General features: G+C 40.1%; 1 protein-coding gene across 1 annotated transcript in view; it reads right to left on the bottom strand.

Annotated features, from left to right (window-relative positions):
• The window catches only part of thsd7ba (thrombospondin, type I, domain containing 7Ba), a 243726-nt gene extending 221510 nt beyond the window's left edge, over positions 1 to 22216 (bottom strand). Inside the window, exon 1 of the mRNA XM_050049373.1 lies at positions 21953 to 22216. The gene's annotated coding sequence lies outside the window, so the exon portion shown is untranslated. The remainder of the gene's footprint in view (positions 1 to 21952) is intronic.
• Positions 22217 to 22810: the final 594 nt, after the last annotated feature.

Here is a 22810-nt window from a genome sequence, read left to right as displayed (position 1 = left end):
TGTAACCGCCATAGTTGATGTCAATATTTCTGCTTAAACACAACCTTGTCTGTGGTTTCCTAATAGGATCACCCCGCGTTGTTTGCAGTACTCAAACAGGGATCTCATTATACTCTTATACTGTATTCTCGGTGCTGTTTTTTTACAATCCATGTACAGCATGTATGTTGCAAGACAAGACAGAGTTGCTAATTTGCTAGTCAAGGACATCAGGTCACATCCACTTCATCTTTCATGATATTAAATATTCCTGGGCTGTGTTCAAACTGTGCGATGGCCTGTTTGTTATCTTTTCGAATTTCACAGCTTATACAGCAGATGTTGTTATTGTTAATGAAAGCAGCAGGCAGGTGTTTGTTTTGGAGGTGGGCTGTGTGACCATAGCTTGGAGGAGGTGTTCCTCACCAAGGTTACAAAGTCCCAGTCTTAAGCTGAAGATGTCTCACAGCTCTGAATGCAGAACACAGTTTTTTTTTGTGTGTGTGTGGTCTGGTCCATAAGCAACCATGTCTCCTAATATATTATGTCTTTATGTTACTATACTGCTGTCTTAATTAGCTGTGGCCATGTAATTACTGCCTGGATTATGTTTGAAGACAACGTTCCTTTCAGGTTAGGAAACGTTACATTCATATACTGCGTAGGCTTCAGAAAGAGGTGGTTGGGCAGGATGGTGGGCGCACAAGGTGCAGAACCTTGGCACCAGAACTCAGACTCCTGTCTTAGGTTTAGTCAACAAAAGCACTTTGGTTAAGGTAAGGGAAAGATCGTAAGTTCGAATAAATGTTAATAAAAAAGATAATAAAAATATATATATAATGCTGATATCACTACAAGTGGATACTGCCTTGCAAGATTGCCTGCTTTGCCAGAAAACAAATTTTTATTTTACTGATTCGTTCTGTATCGACATTTTTGCGACTTGTCAGATATGTAAATAAGCAACGCTTCCTGATTATGAAAACATAATTCCCTCAACATTACATTTCCCTCAAAAGGGATTTGCCGTCTTGAATAAGCTATATATGAACTTAATTTCTAGGAGACTGGGCTGCCATAAGTTGGTGGTATGGAGTCTGCATTTGAGTGGTATAATTGGTGCTCTTACTTACATCTGCAAAGTAGCATTCAAACTTTTTATAGAAAATGTACAGATACTTTCATTTAAAACTCATCATAAACCAAATGCTAAATCCATATCACGCTGCACAATCATGCTAATTTCTTACATATACCATTTAATAAGGCCCATACTTAATTAAGATCCATATCTGCCCATGTCCGCCCAATCCATTCAAAGGTATCACCTGGTCTATGGACTGGAAAAAGCTATGGTGAGTGGATACTGCAGCTGAGCTGGTGGGACTGTAAAAGGATGATACAGACCCCAATGAAAGTCAATGACATTTTTAATGTGTTCAGATTTTAATAAAACAACATGCCTACGGCCTATTGGAAAAATCCTTTGATGAAAGGGTAGAACCTGAGGTAATACATAAAAGGCATTTGAGCATGTAAAATAACATAAATTTAATAAAAAGGTCGGATCTCACAGCTCAAATAGAATTTTGTTGTACATGTATGTATCTATGAGACTCAGCCCTTCAAATTTTTTTATTTAAGGGACAATAAGCCTTCTGTGTCACGTCCTATTTTATACATTTTATGTATATGTCAATTTCTATTGAAATAGGTACCTAGAATTTGTGAGAGGAGAGAGTAGTGGTAATCAGAAATTAGAGCAGAAATACACGGTCAGAATGAACTTGATTCGCATTTACCTCTTCTAGGTGTCCATGCAAAGGTTCTACAGCAAAGCATCACCACAGTAAGTTTAGTTTTCGATATACCTATATGACTCTGTCAAATGTAAAGACATTTGTGACAGAGCTACGCAAAGCTCAACTGCTGTGAGTTGCCCAGCTCGAAAAAAGAACTGTGGCTGTCAGTAGTTTAACAGTCCAACCTATAACAAAACAGTGTGCCATTTTTTTAATTGGCCACACGAACATTGGCATGTGGTTACATTCCCAGAGCACATACACTCAAGGTTTCATAATTAAATGTATTTCAGAGTAATGTACAATAAATACCTGATTAAATTATAAAGGATTTACGAGTCCACAGAAACATTTGCTCCAGGAAGTAAATAGCTATTCAAAAGGGAATCTGGGCTCCACATTTGCAGGGACAGACCAAGGGATCTGATTCTCATATCCCCATATCATTTAGCGAGGTTGGCCATGGCATTGTTTGGAGAGATGACACCACAATTTAGGATTGCTTTTCACTTGAAAATTTTCCATCTCTTTTCAGTAGGGCGGCCTTGCATACTTTCTGCTATATTATAAAAGCAATCCACCACAAAATGTACGTCAAACCCTGACACGTGGAAAATCAATGAATGGCAGCCTAGCTCTTTAAAGTCAAAATTACCTTTGATTAGACAAAATTACTGAAGCTAATTATGTGGCATGAGATCAATTGAGGACAATTTTGTCACTGTGTGATATTCATTTGTACCTGTCAATCATGCTTGAGGAAACAACATGCATGCTACCTGAATTTAATGGCTGTGAAATTTACACACTGTGTTTTAGTGCTATATTACTAAAACTCTCATGATAAACATGATAAGATATGCCAATTTGTCTGTTGTCCTTGCATATATTGTCATTACAACTACGTTTACAGTACGAACATTTGAGTTGAAATCTAATATACATCAATATTTTCTTACCTGAATTTGTTCCTACTCTGTGAACAAATGTAGAACTGCGTCGGACGATGCCTACGCACAAATGATAAAGACCCAGCTGTCTTAAAAAATGCAAACACACACCTTTTCGCTGAATACATATAATATTAAAACCGTAATTATTGAAAAATGCTTCAGTAGACAATATTTAAAACCATTAATTTACAACTGACTGGGTCAAATGTATTAAATAAATATGAAATTGACCCCCTTTCATCCTCATCAATTATTAATTAATACATTCAACTATGCAAATGGCGTGTCCCAGTCTTTATTTTATAGAAATTACGCATGTTCATTTGTAGCCAACTAGTTAATAGGTAGCCTATTAATAGGTATGCAGGGTATATAAAAGATTCTGATCTACTTGCAAGCGGGGGTGTTAAGATGTCATATATAACCTTGCTGGAAGATGCTGCAGTCCGTGCCGTCAGTAGAGTGCGCATCAGAGACTGACATGATAGAACACGTTTGAAGAGAGCGATGAACAGCTTGTTAGCTGTTTCTGACTGTCGTTCCATTCACATACGCTCACTGACGGACTGACTCTGGTGTGTCAGGGCCTGAATATTTGTGTAGAAACAACTTCATCACTTTCTCCATGATACACCATAAGGCAAACGTATTTGCTTATATAGAGAAATGGGGGCGTGGCAGTATGCTGCTTGCAGATAGCAGACAGGCACCTTTCAATTTAGAATGATTCTGATTGACTAACAAAGGCATCGTGGTAAGACTAAAATCAGCCAGTGTGCATGTGTCATGAATCAGACAGTGAGTTTGTGCGTGCACTTATTTCATGCGCAGAGTAAGAATGTTTCTACGCACATATTAGTGAATGAGACCCAATGAGGATATTTACTGGCGATCAAATTGAATTGAATCTTGCATCGTGGCAGACTTTGTTTTATCTGCAAATATTGTATCATTGTCCACAGAATCAATATAATACTGTATCATGATTAAAGTTGTGATTTACAAATCGACAAAATCTGCATAATGAGGAGGTCAGGGTCGTTGGATCGGTCTACAAAACATCACAGTTTAACACAGGAGAGAGCTGTTTATTTCACGTTTCATTTTAACCCAAACCCTGACATTTCATTAAGACGTTTTTGTGCCTCTAGTAAACATAAGCAAACCTTATCTACTATAGTGTTCGACCATAAATCAGAGTTATCATTTGACAGTGATTTGCTATGGTTTCGGAAGGCACACACAAACGATGCCATCCTGCTGACAAGGGCAAAGGCACTTCTGTGTGTCGTTCTTGAGGGCACAGACAAACAACATATTTTGTGGTGTAAATTGGAGGACTTTTTGGAGACACCACTTTTCTAACTTGTCGCACTAATAGATCTAAAAAGCCAGCAGATGATCATGCAAAATATAAATTAACAAAATCTTCATGGAATAAAGAGCGGAGTAAAACATTTAACAGTTTAAGCACCGACTAACCCGAAGTCCCCTCAGAGCCCAGGAGGTGATGTGGATAACCAATGAGCACCAGCATGCCCCTGGCACTCATAACTGCGCCACATTTGTGTAAGAAGTGATTCCCATTCCAAGGCGCTGGCACTTAGCCAGGAGGCACTCAGCAACAGCACAAGAAACCAGCCAGTGCCAGTCATTATCCCATTGTTTAGAGGCACACAGCCTGTCCTAATTAGATGCAAAAGAGCATAGAAACTGTATCTAGTGGCACTGCAAATGAGGATAGAGAAACACGTCACACAGCCTGCTGCTTCAGGTTGGACGGTAATGAAATAATAAACTACCATGGGTTCTTCTCCTGTGGAGAGCAAAGCATACCGACAGGTGGTCTCCTGAAACAGGCAATTGCTGAAGAGAGCAAAGGGCCGTCAGAAAAAAGACCTGCAACACTGATCCTTGCATCCCAGGAATCAGCTGTTCCTCGCAGCAGCTCATCCACACATCTTAAAAAGACCCAAACAGAAGTAAAATAGCTGTAAATAAAACCATCAGGCTATTTTAACAGACAGCAAAGATGTTTATGTGATGTTGGCTGGATTCTTCACAAGACTTGGCATCAGAGGTGGCATACTTTCATTGTGTTTACTGCAACTTCATATGTCTCTTGCCCCTTGACCGCATATCACAATAGACAAGATGATCACTGACATAGCATCCATTTCTAAGAGTGCCAGAATGTTTCATTTGCATACAAAACATTCACACTAAATAAGCACAGCTTGAAATTGTAACTAGGTTGTGTCTGTCAGTTCTGCCTGCTATTTAGGCAGGTAGCCAAGAGTTTGCTCAAACAGTCAAACAGTATTTTTTTTTTGCTGCTAAATCTAACTCATAAAATAAATTCCACATCGACTTGTCAGAGTGGACAGCTGATTAAAGAGTTTCACAGCCTGATTAAATGTACTCACATTTTCATCTTTACAGAGCAGCAAGCATGTAAAACCGGGAAGTGCTGATGGGACTGGACTTAAAAGATCTTATAAAATACCTATCAGTGGTCCATAAAAAACTCTTTCCTCAAGTATTCGCCAGAGTGTGTGATTGTTATGCAATTAATTAATGCATGTCTATCGTTTACTGCATTCAGAAGGATGAGAGACAGAAGCTACAGAGCAAGGAAGGTGAGGAATATGGAGAACATCAGAAGATTACCAACTTCTGAAGACCAGGGCCCTGGGCTACCAAACCATCACACTCATGCACGCACACACTAACACACTCCTTTTTAACACACTGATAGATATTTTAAAACAGAAGGTGAGGTCTAATAACCAGTATGCTCACATCATATAAAATGTTCTTTTCCCAATGTGAAAATGTGAGGGCTGTAAACAGAGATTACACATATGTCTGTGTGGGTGTGTTTGTCTGTTTACACATAATGACATAGTGCCAGAAATGTGGATGGCAATTAAGTATAAATGAATAACTAGCATGATATGAATTGCACAAAGTGTGGCAGCACAGCCATGCACACCTCTGTCTGGAACCGTATACTAGGAATTATGTCTTTACAGGGTCCAAAACTAACACTCGCCACTCGACAATTACGGCTAGATTTTGTCTCTGGCTGGTAAATTTTTTTAAGTTATTTTTTTACCAGCGAAAAATGCATTTTTTTTGTTACTGGAGAACGATGCTGTTATTGGCTGGTTTCCTGGCAGAGTAATGTGTATTTCAGGCGGAGACGATCTTTGGTCACGTACGTTAAGTGCGTCACATGCATTTGCGACTAAAAATAGTTTTGTGCAAGCAAAATAAATCATTCAGGAGCATGCTGTGTGAGTAGGCTACAGATTTACACCAGCAGCAGAATCCTGTCGGTTGTGGGTTGAACGGGGGTCACAGACACAGACAGGAATATGTATTCCCGTCAAATACGGCGGCCATACTGCTCCGCGGTGCAAGATAACGGCTTACCGGCGACGGAGAATCCCAGCTCCAGGTCAAATAATTTCCTCTTTGTTGGTGTCATGACTGCCCAAAAGTACCTGTACAGCCGAGCCATGGCGGCACACAGGTATGTGGCGTGTCAGAGGAGAAACGAGCCGTTCACATTTCTCTCTGTGGCAGGTAACGGTCCACAAACCTCACTGCACTTTAGGGACTGTTCTTTACTTGTGAAGGGACTGTTCTTTACTTGTCAGGGGAGGAGGGTGGCTGGTTGATCTTTGGTTGATTTTAATTTTATTTATTTTATTTCGATCCCCCCTATGTTAATCTGTAAAAAAAAAAAAAAAATGACTGAACAACTTTCACTTGTATTAGAGTAATACTTGACCAAGAGTATCTTTACTTTCACTCAAGTCATGTCGTTGAATACTTTGTCCACCACTGGTCAGACATTCATGTTTATATAGGGCAGGCCCTGCTGTTGCAGTCTGGTCGAGCTAAAATCTTATGTCTCAACTGTCCAAAGTAAACTGAAGTCAGTGATTCATGTAAAATTCCTTGATGAAAGATTCTTTTTGCACTGTAGTAAGAATACTACAGAATTTATTAACCCAAATATTACACTTAACTGTTGAAACAGTTATTCATATTTTAGCATACATTATTACTAATATTAGTGCACACTATTAAAATATTGATTGAGAATCGCATACAAGACCCAAATGACATGCTAAATAATACTGATAGCAAATGACAACACTTAAAAGCAATTTCTATTTGGTTGGCTGGTAAAATATCTGCCTGGCTGGTAAAAAATTTCACTTCCCAGCCAGCCAAGTTAGTTTTGGACCCTGTGTCTTTATGTTAACACTTTTCTTAATTATGTTGTGGTAATGTGATTGCTGCCTGGATTATGTTCAGAGACATTTATTTCAGGTAACGAAACACCCATTCATGTACCATGTAGGCTTCGAAAGAAGGTGGTTGGGAAGGATGACGGGTGTACAAAGTCCAGGACCTTAACACCAGGGGCCTCAGGAGTCATAACTTTTCTGTGAGCACCTTTTGATCATAAAAGATATACAGTAAGACAAGTTAAATCTCAAATCAAATTCTGCTCAATATTTCACTAGTCCTGTCTCACCATCATATTCACAACCAAGAGAGCACAGAGGAGAGGGTCCGGGCTGGATTGTATATTGCTGACACTCGTGGTCAGCTGTGGAGCACACTGTGCACAGCTGGATGATTCCAGGCTGTGGCAGGTGGCAGGATTCAGAAAAGTCTGGCTTTCTTTTTTCCAAAATTAAGCGTGAATACAATGAGTCAGTTTCACCTCAACCATGCTTATAGGCTAACGGATGAAATTATCAACGTCGACTGTAGAAATCCAAGACAACATCAAACAGATTTAAATCATCTCAGTACACAGTGTCATCAGTTCTCAATAACATCTTCTAATACTGTGCATATATCACCAAGTACGATTTTAGTTTTCGGATGTTTTTTTTGGTGTAAAATTGTAGAGCTGGGTTGAAAAATCGATTTAATCGATTCAAATCTATTTTCCTTTAAATGGCACAATATCGATTCATTAATTAAAAAATCGATCTTTTACTATAACTATTTATTTTCCTTCGTGGACGTGTTGTACAGCCAGTAGCAGACTGCAGCAGCAATACTATCAACCCAGATAATCTCGCGAGATCAGCATTTAGCACCTGTGGTCATGGCGAGAGATCTCGCGAGACAGTCGGACACTGAATGAAGACAGAGCAGCAAACAATGGTGGGAGCGCGTCCACTGAAAGCATGGGTCTACGGTACTCGCATTTTCCCCTAAAAATATGATGCTAATAATGTACGCATGTTTATTAAATGCACATCAGTTTCACAGAAAAGATTAAGAAATACCACTAAGCATCAGCACACTGCTAACTGTAGCCTCAGTTTGTACCTCATACAGATCTGCTGGTAAAGTTAACTTAGTGTTAGCAAGCGTGATAAAAGACGGCAGAGAGGCGACGTTGTGCAAATAAACCAAAGATTTATTAATTTTCTGTAGCAGTAAACACATGGGCCGATAACAAATGTGTTAACTAACTATGCTAAAGCTTTACAAGCTATTCAGGGCTGCCGACGATAACGTTAACATGACAAACAGCAAGGCTAACGTTACGGCTAACAAGCTAACGTACTGACGCTCCTCAGACACTCAGACACACACACACACACACACACACACACACACACACACACACACACACACACACACACATACCGGACAGCCTCTCAGTCCTTAGCCGCTAACGTTAGCTCATGTACAACACAGGTACCACACAGAAACTTTTACAAAGGGTCATAATGTGCTTCTAGTGACTGTCAAATCGCCAGCGAACGTTGTTTACACTGCGGACACGGAGAACAGCTGCCTGCTCTCATGGGACAAAGATCCTCTGAGAAGAAAGACGGTTCACTCTGCTCTGCCGCCAGGAACAAACTGGGAGGCAAAGATCCTCTCTGAGGAAGAGGGTTCACTTTGCTGCAGGGTTCACCTACGTATATTGTTTCTCTTCTGATACAGTCAATGTGTGCATCACAACCACTGTAGTGTATTGCACAAAAGCTTTATAAGACGGTTACAGGCAGCAAACTTGTGGATGTCCTTTGTTTACATTTTTTGTAGCCACTTCATTTAAATTGTCTGCCTTGTGATTAGATTTAATTTAAAATATTTATTTTGTATGTGTTGGTCAGGTAATGTTAAATAAAAGTACATGATGACTAATGTACTGCTTTGGGGTCAATTCTTAATGTAAACAGTATTTTTAATAGTAATGAACCAGGTCAGAGGGTTCCTTGTTAAATATACTTCGTTAGTTCTCAGAAAATATCTTAATATCCAAGCAAATTTTGTATCATAATTGAAATATACTTGACTGAATCGATATTAAACTGAATTAAATCGAATCGAATCGAATCGTGAATTGAATCGAACTGAGTCCTTGAAAATCGAATCGATCTGGAAAATCTGAATCGATACCCAGCCCTATAAAATTGCTGCAGCGAGCGCAACTGTACTGTAAGGTGCTTAGACCCCACTGGAGACACTGTGGTGCTGCCACTCACACATTCTGCTTCTCCACTCACCTCACTCAGCACATCTTCACCACCTTCACACAGGGACTGTGTAAATTAGCAAAGACGATGGGGGGCAATTCTATTTTTTTGATTGTTTGTTTTTTGCCTCCACTTTTTGATCTGACCGGTACTCTCCTGTTTGAACTCACTACATTAAACGCAGCCGCACACTGCCGTTTCTTTTGTTTGTGACCCCACTGGCCACCAAACAATATGTGCTTTCTAACCTCCACCTCACCCTCAAGCACCTCGATTTCTGTGTCAGAATTTTTTTTTTTCTTGGTCTTCCTCTTGGATGTTGCCACAGTAAAGAATCCTTTATCAGCCAGCTCATGTCTATGCATCAACATTCATGAGGTGATTTGCATTGACCATTTATGGTTAAATGTGGGCGACCCCAGGGTGGGAGGTACTCCAGCTTCCTCCCACAGTCCAAAGACATGCAGGCTAGGTTAATGAGTGAATCTAAATTGCCTGTAGGTGTGAATGTGAGTGTGAATGGTTGTCTGTCTCTATGTGTCAGCCTTGTGATAGCCTGGCGATCTGTCCAGGGTGTACCCTGCCTCTCGCCCAATGTCAGTTGGGATAGACCCCAGCCTCCCCTCAACCCCTAACAGGATAAGTGGTTACTGAAAATGAATGTGGGCATGTAGAGGGTAGGACATGAGGCTGATCCATGTACAGACAATTATAAGTTGATTTCAGATTTATATTAGAAAACTGCACACTGTCAGGCATACGCATAGTTTTATAAAAGCAGAATTTTTTTGGGTGTACAAACATTACCTCATTTGTACGTACGCAAACATTTAGTCTGAATTATCTGCAGTTTTAAAATGCCCTTAAAAATGTTTTCACTTTCAAATTACTTGAAAACTTCTAGGAGACAGGGCTGCTGCCTGCATGAAAGATTGGCATACAGCTGCAGTATCAACCAGACATATATAAAATAACTGTTATCAGAAACAGTGAAGACCGGCATTATCAGCATCATGTCAGTACAAAAGTCAACCATTCATACCAAAATCTTTAAATAATAAAATATGTTTATACTACCCCAGTCTCAGCTGCTCTGTGTCCTACCATTTCATGTGAGCTGTTGTTTTGACTCACTAGCAGTGGGGATGTGTGTAAATGTCTAGATGTTGGATGTGATAGACAGTGACGTGCCTTCCAAGGGGAATCATCCTTGGCCCCAACACCAGGTGCGCAATATTGGAGCCATCAAGATTCGCATATTACATATTCCAATCTTATTTGTAATTTCCACTTGGAGGCAGCTACTTATCACGGCGAATCAGACAAGATGCAACAGTGGCATTAAAAGGAGAAAAAAGAGGAAAAAGTATTTTCCTCTTAAGCAGCTCCGATGGGATCACTCCGGGCTTCACCTCTCCCGTCTAAGTCTGCATTACTAAGTGGTAAGGTATACATCTTCCACTTGCCAGTCATTACTTGTGACATCCTCTCATGTAAAATATCTTCTCTTTCTGAATCCATACGACACAAAAGGGTGTTTGATTCAAAACCTGTGCTCACCCCTGAACATCAAAGTGGCATCAGATCAAATCCAACTGAGTGCAGCTGCAAATTTCCATTAGAGCGATAGCAGGAACAGCATGTTTTCACCAGAGGTCATGTGTTCTTTTCAGGTGAACAACTCTTTTCCTCTCTCATTAGATGTAATTACTGGTGACACCTCAAAGACAGCAGGAGAATAACAAAAACGATAATGTCAAGTGAGACAGGGTGTCTGTATGGGAGGAAAAAAAGGACGAGTTTGACCATCAAGGAGGAAGCCTATTGCTGTGCTAATTCTATTACATGAAAGAAAGATTTAGTGAATATAGCCAGTGATCCAAAGTTAATAGGGGTGATGGAGATCTAAGCTAAAGGCCAGTGGGCCGACAGGAGGCTGACCGGGTTTTGTGACAGCTTCCTTCAGCTGCCTGACAACTGCATAACACCCAAAGAATAACCTGTGTGGTCAGTTGGAAAGAGCTACAGACAAATAAGCCGGTTATTTGACCAAGACCCTTGAGATAAGCCATGCTCAAGCTCCTACATTTGTATTCCAAGTGGAGTGGGGGGGTGGGGGCTAATGTAATTGAAAACTGTTGGGGTGTTGGGGGTCAGCAAATTCAATAGACTCTGGGAAAAAAAAAGGTGTTTGTGTTCTGAGTAGCAATGTGAAGCAGCAATAGCCCAGCTGAGCATAACGATTCTTCTGCCCAAATAATAGCTTCCAGATTCTGCCCTCTATCTGACTGATGTGAAGAGGGATGGCGGCATGAAATCATTGCCACTAACTATGTCAAGGGTAATGCTCTCTACAAGAGGTTTCCTCTGAGGAGGATTCCTTTATTTAAGTGCATTCTGATATTTTTAAGCCGCAGTGAAAAGAAGGTGACACTAGTTTGCCTTAACCAAGCTTCCTTGATTCGACCCCATTACCTTCAAAAATAAAGCAGTCAGAGGTAAGTGACAGAACAACAGCCATCATCCAAAGAGGTTTGTTAAGTGAAATATTTACTGCTTTTACTTGGACTAACTAATGAATTCAAATGAATAAATGAAACACATGGAACCCATAAAAAAGATGTACTTCACTACAGTGAGCATCACTAAAGGTCCACCTTGTGTGATCTGACCTTCATGTGATGTCGATCTGATGCTTTACTGCCCTGTGTCAGCAGAGGTAATGAGATCAAGGAATCCCTGGATGCACCTATCATGGTTAATCACTTGATGAGCACACGCGCACACATAAAAACACACACACACACACACACACACACACACACGTTTCCATATGAGGATACTAGAGGTTCACCCTGAAATAAGTCCTAGTCCACAAACATGCTATTGTTTTTCCCGTGTTTCCCTGTAGAAGATTGTTCAGCTCCTGACACATTAAAATCTATATGGTAAACTTTAACGTCCACTGGAATTTCAATACCTCAAGGGCAAAAAGATATGGCAGTCAAGAGTTGTCACTCAAGAAAGAAAAGCATAAATTCAACAGCTAATCCCAGCGCATGTAAATGAATGTGATGCATATTAATATTTGCAATTATTATTCATATTCTATGCGTAGGATATGTTTACACTAGAAGATCCCCATGTGATGTGAAGATATTCTCTCTGTGGGGCTGATACCATACACTGTATAAAATAATGGATGCAGCAACCGTAAGGTCACCCATTGGTTTGTGGACTCCCGTTTTGAAGCATCAAGCTCAGCATTTTGGACGTCGCTATCTTGGTTTTTTGGAGCCATAAGTGACCATATTTGGCCGACAGGCTGGAGCTGTCGAGGAGCGAGGGGTGGATATGACTGGGAAGTCAGTCAAAGTGGACATGCACTTAATTATGCACATAAGCCTTGATAAAATGTACATGGGAGAGTTATATAAAAATGTATCCCCCGCGCATTTGTCACAAAGGGGGAAATTAGCTATAGCGATCAAAAACGTTTCTCGTACCGGGCTGTAAACGTGTTTATTTCTGTTGTAAAGTTTGACACTTTTAACATGTGTGTTAACGTAATTGGCTCGCTTTTGGAGCCAGCCTCAAGTGGCCAGTTACGAAACTGTGGTTTTTGGTACTTCTGCATGTCTTAGTTTTCAGCCCCAGAGGTTGCTGCCTGGTTGATACCTGACTATCCCTTGTTCCACCATGTCTGGTCCCAGGAATAAATGTAAGTTTTTTCTTTGGAATTTTTAGAAAATGTCAGGTTTTAATCTTTGAACTGAAATTACCAGCTAATAACAGTCATTTCTATGAAAGAACAAGAGGGAGTGCATTTTGCTAAACTTATCACTAAAGCAATCAATTATAATCAGCAAGAATTCAAGCTAACCATAGCCTTAGTTCTGCATAAATAAGCAAGGGCTGCACACAACCTTTACTGGAGTTTTTTTAGGCCAGCTCTTAAGTCTGCAGGGACTGAGTAATTGATACTGCAAACACTTTTAGGTAGAGTATTGCCCTGCAGGCCATGTTCAGACTTGGTACTAAAATACATCCTGGATAATCACAGGAGTACAGCTGTAAAGGAGGAGGGTGAATGTGAGTGAATTTTTCCATGAATGAATTGAAATAACCTCAAAATAAATAAGTGGCAGCCAGCAGATTAAAATGACTGCGTGCGTCAGCAAACGCTTCAAGTAAAGCCATGTCGAGTAAAAGGGGGGAGAAAAATCACCGTTCAGCATCATTGTATAGATGCACCACACCTCTAACGTGCTCCTGTTGGTTTAAAACTGCATGTGTATCTCAGTACTTTGTTCATGCTGGAAATGAAGACAATGTCACAACAGATCCACACTGACACTCCTTTCCTCAAGGTATTAAGGAAACATCAAAGGAAATTAGGTTGTATTTTCTAAATATAGAGTGTTTCATCGGTCAAACATATCAAACATAAGTAAATTAAAATCCGAGTGAATTATTTAAATAACAAAACACATTTTAGAGGGTTACTGTTTTATACAAGGGAAGATTTTTTCCAATTAAACGGTTAACAGTGGAACACAGTTCATTGCTTTCACCATGAATTTGACTGGCTCATATGATTCTGCATACAACTGTCACTTTACACTACAGTATGTGTTTATACTGAGAGACTATTACAATGCTGGAACATAGACTGATCGATAGATTGACTACAAGACTGAGGTTTTGCATTCATAATCTGGTAACTTATATTAGGCCTATTTTACACTGCGGAACAATATGGCCAATAATCAATTTTCCTCATGAGAAATGTGATTTAACAATGTAAGTGTCCAAAGCCTGTTTGTGCGCTCTGTGTTATTAAATATCATCGCAGTGATATGCATATTAACTGCAAACGGCTCTTTTGAGTGCTTTTCAGATGCATCTAATCCTATTAGCAGAAGGATGTCATTGACAAATAGCTTCCTACATGCTCTGCCCTTTCATTGCATCATATCAGGACAGAAATATACTATAATTCAGAGAGCCTTTTGTGCTGAATATGTTTGCACTAAACCATCTGTCCCCTGTTCATCTTTTTGTAACAGGCAGAGCTCTCACATAAAGAAAAGAAAACGGCTGTGTCATGTTTTGTTTGCAACACAGAACGCCTGCGGAAGGTTCATGACTTATTATACTGTATTCAGATCACTTATTGTCCGTAACTTAGTGGAAGTGGATTCTTTTTGCCTTTTAAAGTGAGGAAGCACTGCTGCTCTCAAGACAAAGAAACTGCATCACTGATTATGAAAGTGCAGAGAAATGTTTAAATGAGCCATATAGTTAATTTATAAAAATGTCTCTGATTAGCCCTATTTATTTGAAATACCATTAGGGCATTTAAAGATCACATATGCCTACACAATGCAGAATTGCACTTAGGCAAGCTGTGATCACTCAAAGTGCTTTTGATCGTGGTAATAACACAGCCATGTGGCTTGGACTGCTATTATCCCTAAAGTCACAATGTAAAATCAATGGTAAAAAAGGGACTGAACAGCTGTATCTCTAAGTGACATGTGGGACTGGAAAGGTCTCACATTTTTTGTGTACTTACTGTTTTTGTTTTTTTCTAAGTCTGAAAATTCATAATCAACATTTTGGAGGGTTTTAAGTTTATTTACTTTATTAATTCAATGTTTTCACTCTTGCTTGTCAATTACACACAGGTCCGAAAGACACACACATGCACCTATACACGCACAAAGTGGAGAGATGTCAGAGTGAGGGGGCTGCCCTTGGTCAGGCACCCCGAGCGATTGGGGGGTTCGGTGCCTTGCTCCACGCTCCATATTTGGTCCGGACGGGGACTCGAGCAGGCGACCCTCCGGTTCCCAACCCAGGTCCCTATAGACTGAGCTACTGCCACCCCATGTTATGCTGAATTTATTTTAGGTGTTTTTTTACTTTACAGGAATATTTCACTGACAAAGTAACTCTTTGTATATCAGTTAGTTTTGCCACGTGACCTTGAAATTGCAAAGAAAACTTTGTTTTTTTTCTAGAGACGCACTGATCCAGCGTTTTCAGTTTCAATACCGATCCTGATGCTGTGTCTTTGAGTATCAGCCGATACCCAATATCAATCCAATACCATGGTTGACCTAAAAAGCTATATACCTTTACATGTAGAACAGAAAAGACTAGAGGCATCAGGCATTGGTGACTACACAGTTCTTTCCTAAGATAAAATGAAACAAGATGATGAACTATATATTTTTAACAAAAATAAACAATTGTGCAACAGCAGTTGAAATAGTGTGAAATACATCCACACAGCAGATTGTCTCCTTCGCTCCATGACGTATGACGTAGCTCGCGTCACAATAGATTTAAAGGGAAAGGATCGCCTTAGGTATAGGTTGCATTTTCCGATACCTGATCCATCTATTTGATGATATCAGGGCCGATATTCGATCCAGATATCGGATCGGTGCATCCCTATTTTTTGCGCATGCCACCAATGGAAACGGCAAACATATTGATTTATTGACTGACCGAGGACCATGTTTATCAACAGCAAAACTATATCAAAACATCTGCTTACAAACTCTCACACAACTCATGTAGTATAATCCAAGTTACATTTATCCAGTCATATACACATGTTAAAATGAAGTGAAAGTAAAACTTACCTAAGTTCTCTTCAAAGCCAAACTCCAATACTACGGTTTTTCTTTAGCAAAAATGCATGTGTTTGGAATACTGCTCATATGAATGGATAAATGAGACTTGGATTTAGGGGTGTGCCACATCATCCTGTTCATAATAATACCAGAATAATTTTAATATCATATGAAAAATTCATAACGTTATACTCACAATATTTTGACATGTTATATATTGACATCATACTGTTACCAATGGCAACAACAAGCGTGGCTAAAAGCAGAAATATTACTGACTCTGCGGTGGTTTAAAAAAGAGGAGCAACTTCAGTAGCTAACTGTGGCGTCGTTAGGCCTGAGTGTACTGAATGTTTTATGAACAGCAACGGACTTCTCAGACTCTTTTAGCTAGTTACTGCTCAGAGGGAACTCATTCAGCAGCTCCTCTGGCAACAGCACAGCGTCTCTCCAATCCTCTCTCACCATGCACATAAAGTAAAGGAGTCAAATGATTTTGTCATAAACCTTTGGTAATGAAAACCTACTTGATGCTAACGACTCGACAACGTGGACTGGTGACTGGAGAGGTGCCAGTTCACCTCCTGGGCACTGCCGAGGTGCCCCTGAGCAAGGCACCAAACCCCCCCAACCACTTGGAGCGCCTGTCATGGGCAGCCAACTCTGACATTTCTCCACTTAGTGCATGTATAGGTCCAGTTTGTGCATGTGTGTGTTCGGACCTGTGTGTAATTGACAAACAGAGTGAAAAATTGAATTTCCCCTCGGGGATTTATAAAGATTAATATATAAAATTTTAAAAAAAAATGTGAATGTGCAATAGTTATGGTAGCATAAAAGTCTGTCCCAGGTTACAGCGTGATGATAAGAGGAGAAATGGCAGAGCATAAAGGTCCAGGTGAAAAAAAAAAACAACTTAATCATTTAGGATTTTACTAAAAGAGAAGAAAATCGCATGTTGATTTACATATATAGATCACTGGATAATTTGTTTGTATTTGGGAGCTGTTTAAATGTGTAATTTGTGGTAGATTTTATTTTGTTGAACTATTAATATTGTATACAGAATCTAAATTTCACTCTGAGGTACTGTTGTTGTTCACAAACTAAAGAAATGAGAGATAATTTTTGTTTTGTTTTTACTGAGTATTTGAAGGCAAATTGTTAGGTTGACTTGTAAAACTATATCACTTATTTTGTTGCAATTCTATGTTCTTAAATTAATCATTTAAGCAGATATTTTCATATAGTTCTGCTGTTGTTAAATGCAGTCCCCGATCAATAAAAAAATAAATATGTTTGCCATTTTCCATGGAGACATGAGAGGAAAACAAAGTTTTCTACACAAATTCAAGATAACATGATATGACTAATAGATTTACAAATGGTCGGTTTGTGGGTGAAGTGTTCCTTTAGGATATTGTCAGACCAGTAATTGACAATAAGTGTTTTCGAGGAGCCATATATTCATCAATTTAAAATATACCTTTTATCTTACTACATATCTCTCTCATATGGCAATTACCAGCAAACTGAAAGTCATAATAATTAATGTTGGTTTATTTGTTTAAACCATGCTAGCAGCATGACTCTAGGGATGTAAATGTCTTTGGTCCAGACTGAATTATCTCAACATCTACTAGATGGATTGCCACAAAATTTTGTATAGACCAGGGGTCGGCAACCTCTACTTTCAAAACAGCCATTTTTGAAAAAAGTCAAAACATATTTGAGGCTTTTAATGAAGGAAAAACAGCCTATTAAATCTAAATACTAATAGTCTAAACGAACACTAATTTCTTATTACCACAAGGTGGCTACTCTGCAGGGCACTATATAGGATTATTTGGTACTTTAACTTTGCTCTTTGACTCAAGAGCAGCCACTCCTATCGAGGTAGGACAAAATTTCAAGGAAAGGCAGTAGACGTATTTCGCACATTTTAGTTGAAATACTAAAATGCTTTTTTATTTTTATTTGGTATAGAGGCTTCACCTTTTTACAAATGAAGTATGTAAGAATTTTTATAGGCCTATCATTATTGATTTCTATATATTTTTTGTCAAAGCTACAGGGAGCCACTGGAAAGGGGATAAAGCGCCATGTGTGGCTCCAGAGCACAGGTTGCCTACCATTGGTATAGACTAATAGTCCTCAGATGATTAATCCCAGTGGTGTAGTGGTAATTGATAAGGTGGGTGTACTACTACCTAGATGGGCAGGTTACCAAAAAAGAAGTGGGTATACTCTCCTATATATTCCAATGGGTTTTTGGCTGATAGATGGTTATTATGTAAAAGGCCAGAAGAAGGGTATATCCTCCACTACACTACTGATCAATCCTACTGAATTTGGTAATCCTAAATCCAAAAATTTCCACTCATCCAGTAAAATATCCCTACGTCTAACAGATGGGTTAGCACAAAATTTTGTCCAGACATTCATGATTTCCAGGCGATGTATCTCAATGACTTTGGCTGATTTTAGCTTAAAGTCAAGACTATTAGAGGCTGTTTACACGTACACGGTGATTTTGATAAACGGAGACATCTTCCTTCGTTTGTGCCCTTCGTTTACACGCAAACGGAGATTTCTCCTCTGAAAACGAGTCTTTCTAAAAACTCCGGCCAGAGTGGAGATTTTGGAAAACTCCAGCTGCGCGTTTGCATGTAAACTGAGATAAACGGAGATAAACGGAGTTATAGGCAGCCGACGTCACAGTATGCGCCGGAACTTGCGCCTGTGTAAAAAGTGCGACCTATGTTGCTATGGTGACAATGGATACATGGAAGGCTTGAGCTTCTCGTTACACTGCCACCTACAGGTTTGGCATGCTCTTGTGTATATATACACGGGTAAGTGTAAACAAAGATCTTTTTGAAAACGGAGACGGTGAAATGTCCGTTTATGAAAATAGCCGGCAACGTGTAAATGGCCTCTGAGTCTTGATTGTATATCGACTGATTGATTGATTGATTGGTTGGTTGATTGATCGGTTGATTGGTTTATTGACCTATTTAAATTTTAGTCTGCATTAGGATAAATGCTATGATTCTGTCATATATTTTCAGTGTTTGATACACTGCATTAACAAAATAAATGAAAATGAAGAGCGACATCATGATCAAATCACTTAAATACTAATTTCATTAAATGAGCTGGTGCATATGGGTGCCTCATAAGTAGCAGCACCGGATGGATCTGTAAAGTGAGATTATACAACGGTTTCAAATCATATAGGAGCCCACAAGGGACAAATATATAGTAACCGGGAGAGTTCACCCCCCACGTCTGTCTGAACAGATTGGCTGCCAGATGAAGCCTATTTGCCAAGAAACACTCTGCTCTACTGTACAAACTGTAATGTAATCTCTTGGCCTTGACTCCTGGTTATGTGCCCTGATAGGCTTATAAAAGATTAATTATCACATAAAGTCTCCAACATTAGTACAAATCCCCAATGATGCTGGAGAAATATAATAAGCACGCACACACACACAGACACACACACACCCAAACCCACATAAACCATCCATGTAGAAGTCATGCTTTGCATTTAAAATGTTTGTTTTCTGAAATCAAATCATCGATTGCTCATACTTGTGGGGTCACGCTGCCTGTAACTTGACCACCAGCCACGGTGGGTGCAACACACAGCCTCCCTCCAGGAGTCCAATATACCACCCTCATATTTCAATCAATAATCAGGGTGGGATGCAATTAGTAACTTGGACGGGTCGCGAGAGTCACGTGACAGATCAATCGAGCAGAGAGGCGGCACACTCATTGAGGTGATTCACAGCCCAACAGTTTGTCCCCCGCTCAGCCTGAATCCATGCCGTCTATCTTCTTTATATGAAGCATTCAAGGCTGGAAATATGCATCTGTCAAACGTCCCCCATTACTTCGGCTGCCTGTCACACCTGGGGCAGCTCACAACCAACTGGAAAAAAAAAAAGACGGAGTGTAGCTGTCAGCGCAGAACCCTCAGCGGACTGAAAAGGCACCAGCTTCCCCCATTTCTCTGACTCTAATTTCCTCAAAACGTGGATATTTTTCTGGGTCTCTGGCTGAGTGCTGGGTTAATGACAGAGGCAGTGTCAGACGAGCAGCTGAGGCAGCTTCTTTTTGATCCAGATAACATTAACACATTGTCTTATATGTAAATCCAGATGCCTGGTATATATACTGCACACCATTACAACAGTATTACATCTCTCCACGCGGGTGGCTGTGTAGCTGAAATTGAAGAATGTGTGATTAATATTGCTATAGTTGTGTGTCGTGAGAAAGCCCATACTAAGGATTCCTTGGCAGTACTATGTGCAGTGTGGGTTGCACTGCCCACCAAATGGCATCAATGCTCCAAAACTGCTACACTGTGGCTCTTTGGTTTGTTGACTGTGGCCAGTATGGTTGAAATGAACAACTTCCAGTGTGGATCCTTACAATTAAAGTGCAGCTGATGCTTCAGCTCCTGCTTTTAGTGTTTCCACTGCAGCGCATCTGAATGTTCTCTTACCTCAACAACCAATGTCTTTTCACATTACAAAGCTATTTCTCTCATTTCTCTCCACAGTCCAAGAGCGAGCTGCAAACTATGTCATGAATGAAATATAAGCACACCGCTGTATTACTTATGAGACCTAACGCAACTTTGCTCTGAGCTATTTTCAGATTTCATTTAAATTCATCAGTGTGATGAATATTCTTACACCACAGACCCGGGCGATAGGGCATCAGTCCCCGAGAAAATATTAGCTAAAGATGAACTTCAGAGATTACTTATCAGCGAAGACCACCTTTCAACTAACCAATAATGTCTACATCAATCATTATAGTAAAAGCCCTCTTGCCAGGCTCCTCCAAGTCATTCTAAGGCAGTGCAAACAGCAGCCAAACCTACCACAAGACATGATTCAAGTGACACTAATGTGCTTCACTGTTGAATTTCTGATGTAACATTGTATTGTACTAATGTTTATTTAAATTTCAAAGGCTGAACATTGCTCATGGGCAATCTTAAATTCATTTATACATCTCCTAAATGACAGAGACTAAAAAGAAATTGCTACTTCAGTTATGCAAATTAAGATATTCATTTCAAAGCCTGCAGTTTGAAAGGGAACTCTTTTCACAAACACTTCGAGTATCATTACTGTATAACCTCCACTTTGACCTAACCTTTATATCACGCAGCAATGGACTGAATCTAATTATCCTTTTTCTCCAGCACATGAAGAGTTAATGGTCCATGCACACAGATTTACAATTTGTGTCAATTAGCCTGTAGCAGAAAATCCATTCAAACATACATCCATGTTCAGACACACAGAGGTTCTGTAGATGAAAGCAGCCGTCCTATATCCTTTATTCTTGCACCAAACAGACAGATAGACTCCCCCAGCAGGATTTCTTTGCTGTATATGAAGTCCCATCTGAACACTCCATAATTGTACCAAAGAGGCAGCCTCTCACATCAGCTTCTCCGGATTTAGCCTCAGCTTAGTTCTGGTAGGACGCCAGCCCCAGATCAATAGAGAGTCCACTCGTCACCTGCTGATCTGTGAACGAACACCTGAGCTCATGCTCTCGCAACTCTTAACTCACTTCCTACCACCGGCTTTGATCAGGAACAGCCCATTTGCCTATCTGTCTTGTTCTGCCACTGTATCTCTCTTTCCTCACCTCTGTTTCTGTATGATGTCTATCTGTGATTTTATCTCAACAGTCCTGAACACGCCTCTCAGTGACACTCTTGTGAAGCCAGATTCCTGAAGTTGTCATTGTCACGGCTTCCCAGCAATAAAAGCACTTATTAAACAACCTTTGAGTGCCTCGGTAGATATGAAACAACTTAGCTCACTGTCCCCCTTCACACAATCGGATCTCCACTTCAAATTCATCACGACAAAACAGAGCAAGAAGAAACTAGAAAGGTAGTGAAATTTGTGCACACTGAAGAGCGAGCAATAAGGTTTTTTGTATTTAGTATTATAGCCCATCTGTGCAAAGTGAATAAATCATAAAGAGGGTCTTACCTGGGCTGTTGGCGTGGCTGCTGCTGTTTGTAACAGATCCTATCTCTGCCTATGGGACAGACTCAGAGAGAAAGAGAAAGAGGAGGATAAGAAAGCAAGGGGAGAGGAGGGGCAAGAAGAGGAGAGGCACCACGAGCGCAGATAAAGAGAGGGAGAGAAATCAGAGAGAAGGCGAGAAAGTGCCTGTGGACAATGAGAGGGAAACACAGACAGAGAGCAGAGAGGAGAGAGCAGTGACAGTGGTGCTCTCACACAGCGCTGCGTTACACTGAAGGGGATGTGCTGGCTGTGGGAGGTGGTACTTTTCAGTCAAATGACATCTGCCTCTCTCTTAAAAACCATTGGCTAAGAGGGATGATTTCCTAATAAGCCATCCCCACTGTCTCCAAGTGAACACACCCCCTCCTTCTTTCCCACTGCACATGTGTGCACTTACACACAGACACACACACACTCCTTAACTGTGCAGCCTGCAAAGATTGTCTTTGCCATCCCTTTTGTCTTCTCTCTTCTCTCCCTATCCTCTCCCCTAGCACTTTCACGTCTCTTTATTCTCTTAGTTCCTTTCCTGTATGTGCATTGTCGTCTCTCACAATTGTTGCAGGAAGTGTTTTTATCTTGCCATTCAAAATTGCTTCAGCTTTCGATTGTTCCTTCTCTTAAAGGTTATTTCCAGACTTTCCAATAGCTTTCAAAAACGGAAAAACAACGGCTGACTTTTCATCGTCTATACAATGTATAGGCATACCCTTTGAGAATATGTCATTTTTCAGCTATTATGGGCAGAACCACTCTTGGTTTATAATGACATTGATCACACTGAACAACCATTGTAGAATGAAGGCACTCATTGCTTCC

The sequence above is a fragment of the Epinephelus moara genome, chromosome 7 (genome assembly GCF_006386435.1).
Source record: "Epinephelus moara isolate mb chromosome 7, YSFRI_EMoa_1.0, whole genome shotgun sequence".
Lineage (NCBI taxonomy): Eukaryota > Metazoa > Chordata > Actinopteri > Perciformes > Serranidae > Epinephelus > Epinephelus moara.
This window is presented reverse-complemented; position numbering and strand designations above follow the sequence as displayed.